Genomic DNA, 4,454 nt, shown 5'->3' on the forward strand with positions numbered 1-4,454 from the left:
TCCATGAAAACTTTGAGGACCATGAACTTCTTAGTAAGTTTTCCACACAGCAATGGAAATCTCATCCTTCTTCAAATCTGTTTGGATATGGGAGGCTGTAAGAGAGACTGTTTTTTTTCTTCTTCTTCAAAAGAGGTTTAACAAAGGAAGAAATCAACTGCGTACTCCAATACAACGTCTACTGAAGGCAATAAAGATAAATACAGTTTATCAGTATTAGTACTCATTTGCACAAATATATGTTGTTGCCCTTTACAAAGATAATCAACTTATCAAGAAGGATTTTGCAATGAGTCAAAAATGAAAAATTCCTATGTCAATATACAATGATTTGCATCCAAACCATAGAGAACTTTGTGTTACCCAGTATGCTCTGCAAGGGTGGGAGGAATAATTGCTTTTCTGTCTCCTAACAATGTGAGTAGCACAGGATATGCATAGGCTAAAAGGCATTTTGGTGGTGTCCACAAAATGTTCATGTAAAACTCAGCTGTGTAGTCAGGTGGGTCCAATGAGCTATCTCAATTACTACTGTTGTCCATACATCCTTCTTCTGAGCCCATGAAAATCCCCAGAGTCAAAATCAGATGGGATTTATTGGAAGAAATACTCAGGCACTGAAATGGGACTGGACAAAAAGGTACACCTCTGTTCTTCATCATGTACGATGTACAATTCCTGTGTCTGGTGGATGAGCACAGGATGGAACATATTACAAAGAAGGATAATTTGGTAGAAGAAAAAAACCCAACAAAACCAAACCACAAAAAAACCAAAACACCTCAAAACCAACAAACCAACCAAATAAACAAAAAAACCCCCAAACAAACCTAAAAAACCCCCACAACAACCTAACAATTCAGGTAACTGAAAGCTGATGAAACGAATGGAAATTGCATATACTCCATGATTTCAGCTGGAAATGGGCTGGATGAAGGAAGAATTGTGGCTAGGGACGAAGACCCTGATTCACATATGCTTGTTTTACCTTGTATTAATACACATTTTTTTTACTTATTGTTTCCTCTATTTTTTCAAAGATGTGGTAATGTGCTTTCAGAAGGAAAAAAAGACAATTAAATCTTCTGAATATTCTATTGGGGAAAACCAAATGAAAAACTGGGCAGAGGACGGCTCATGAATTTCAAAAAGAGCTCATGAATTTGCAAATGTGCCTGCATGGAGCAGATAGTAGCAACACCTCCTCAGACATCATGCTCTCTAATGCACTTCGACATGGTTACTTGAGAGGTAGTAAATGAACTGCAGTCCTTGTCCAGAATGTTTGATCAAAAGGGAACAGTCACAATTGTGCCAGGCTTAATTCACAAAAAAAAGGCATGGAGAAAATTAATGCAAGCATATCCAGTCTCTTAAAAGGATTCCGTGAGCCCTTCCATGACAGCAGCCTTCGCACAGCAAATAAATAATCCAGAGCCTGGAAAGCAATTTAAGGAAATAGGAAACATCTCTCGTTTGTACCAGCTGGGTTGCTGTGTGCTGGCACACGAAAATTTTCAATTTAAACAGCTATTAGCAGGATGTCAAAGTAGACTTTACTTCAGAATCTTCAGAACTTAGAGCTGTATTTTATCATAAAAACTATTGGTAGCACTTGACTTTCTTCATACAGAAAAAGATTAACAGCACTATTGAGTTAGCTTTTTGCTTTACTTATATTTGGATTAAGTATTAAAATTCACAGGAGCATCTCAAGAGTTTCTGAACTAAAGCTCCAAGGCAGAACAGAAAAATCTCGGATGTGTCTCCCATCAACTTTAGTGACAAGCAGACTCTGCCTTTCCTATTATAATGGTGGATTTTCAGATCACTGCTTTTTCTTTGTCTGAACTCTGATTTCTTTAAAAAAATGGCATTTCTTTCTTTTTAAAACAAGTTATCCAACCTGCAAACCAAGCAATTCATTGTTTTCCAAGTGTTGAGAAACAAACAATGGATTTATATGGAAATATAAATATATAAAAAATAGAATTTGGATAATCTTGTATCTATTTTTGGCCCCTTTAAGAATTTCTGGAATTATACAAGCAAAATGAACACAACACAGGCATATCTTAATCAGTCTGCTAACAAAAACCACAATAGGCCAATTTAGATGTTAGCCTGTATACAGGAATTCTTTTCAGGTCCTGCAGAAGTCCATTATTTTGTGAAAAAAAAATGTGTTGATGTTTGATTAATCTCTTAAAATTCCAGTTGCTGGACACTTGTGGTTGTGAACGGCTTTTGCCTTTCCCTGAGAAACATACTTTTCTTAAGATATATGACTGAAGAAAAGCTACAACCTAACTTTATGCTAAAAGATCAAAACCAATGTGAAAAACATGTCAAATATGTCATTTTTAGCATCTGGACAATTTTAAGGTAAACTCTGAGATTATTGTCCCTAATTTAATATGGCATCACTACAGTGCAGCAACCAGAAAGACCTACTCCTAACTTCTTTATAATGCAGTTTAAAAAATAGAGAATATATACACTTCTTTTATTCCAGAATACTCTGTTTTTCTGCTAAATGGAGTGGTAGATAAATTACCTGCTTTATGTGCTGGTACTCTGTATTGTTGGACTTCAGAAGCTCGGTTGTTTATTCTGTCCTGCAACATGGGATATTCAGTATCTTCTGGAAATCTAAAGTACAAAATCAAAGAAAAAAATAAGAGAAAAAAACACCCAAACAAACAACAACAAAAAAGATGAATAAGGAAATACATCTCCTGAGAAGGCCTAACTTCTTATCACTGGGATGAAGATTAGAAGAACTGTAAATTAATAAGAAACCAAATATATTTTGGTTCCTCAGTAGGCACTGAAAAAAAATAAAATAATCAGCCTAACTACTTTTTGCCATCAAACTTTTCCAGAGGCCACATGCTACTGCAAGAAGCATTTCCTTGCATATCTTTACTATTTTATACTTTTATAACAAGGCACATTTACTATTTGGCTTTTAGTTGCATGTAAGGAAGCAACAAAGCAGCAATTTTATTTTTTGTTTTCAAGTGAATGTTCAGGTTGTCAGTCCATACCTTGTATGTGATCCATCATCCAAACATTATTTTGAACAGTGAGTGATGAGTTTGGCAACAAGATCTCTGTGGTGCTTATCCCTGTACAAAAGGCCTTCACAAATAATATTTATTTTCACAATACTTACTATGGTGTGAAACGGTGTGAAACCTTATTTCCCATTTCAGAGGCAGACTGAAAGAACCCACATGATCAGCTTTAGGCTCATGAATTGGAGCTGAATTTTTAATCAGCCAAATATTTTCTAACATCTACTGTTGTTGAAGCACAGCTGTACCTGTGTATGCATAGAAAACCACATCAGAAAGGAAAATACTTGATAAAATAGGGCCAGAATCCCACTCTCAAAGGAACCATTTACCTACCAAAGCCCTATAGCCATCTGGTACTGTTTTCCAGCCACTATATCTAAAAGAGCAAAGAACACGAAAGCAAGTTCCACCTCTGCAATGCTCTTGCCTGGAACTGAGACAGAGATCTTTGGAGAAAAAAGAGTAACAGAACTGCAAAATACTGAATCACAAACCTAAGAGAGTTTCAGGTGATGGTACAGAAACAGACCGGCTCTTCCTAACTCTGAAATGCCTGATCTTGCTGATTTAGTATATGTATATAGATGATACACACACATACACTTTATCTACTTATTTATATCAAACTTGCATATCCATAAAAGCATGTCAGACTTCAAAACACAGACCCAAAGGTTTGAACATAATTAGCTCTTTTTAAAAAACTGGTATAAGCATCCTTTATATAGTTTAAGCTAGGTGATGAAGAATATCACTTCCAATTAAAATCACAAAGGGAATTTGATGAGCAAGAATATGACTGCAGATTATCATCAAGGCTGTTGAAGATGACAGCCTGACTTTTACAAAATACATTCTGAGATCCCAAAAGGAACAGGAGCTCAGAATCTTGCTTGAACCTCCTGCCTAAACGTTGCGTATCTCACTATCAACATCTAGGACTCCAGTGAAGTTATTTGAGTAATTGAAAGGGAAAATCCTAAAAGAAATTGAGAGAGCAAGGATAATAAATTATCACGATGTTTATGCTTAACATTTGAACTAAATCTGAAGGGGCTGTATTCTTTCATTTCAATCAGAATTTGCTTCTTGGTCTAACATATAAATTACAATTTTATACAGTGTTCAGCTGTAGAGTTGTACACTCAGACAGCCAACTAGAAAGATGAAGTTCCATTCATCAAGATATCTCAAGCCAAATTGTCTCCTCATGTACTTCACTGCAAATACAGTCATTTGATCAATGAAGATGATATGGAAGAGGTTTTAATGATGAAAATCCTTAATGAAAATGTGTGAGCCTATAAATACAGAGGTAATTTATACCTCCAGATTTTAATCACTACCTGCTCCTTGGTGGCAGATCTGCTT

Source organism: Calypte anna, chromosome 5A (genome assembly GCF_003957555.1).
Source record: "Calypte anna isolate BGI_N300 chromosome 5A, bCalAnn1_v1.p, whole genome shotgun sequence".
Taxonomy (NCBI): domain Eukaryota; kingdom Metazoa; phylum Chordata; class Aves; order Apodiformes; family Trochilidae; genus Calypte; species Calypte anna.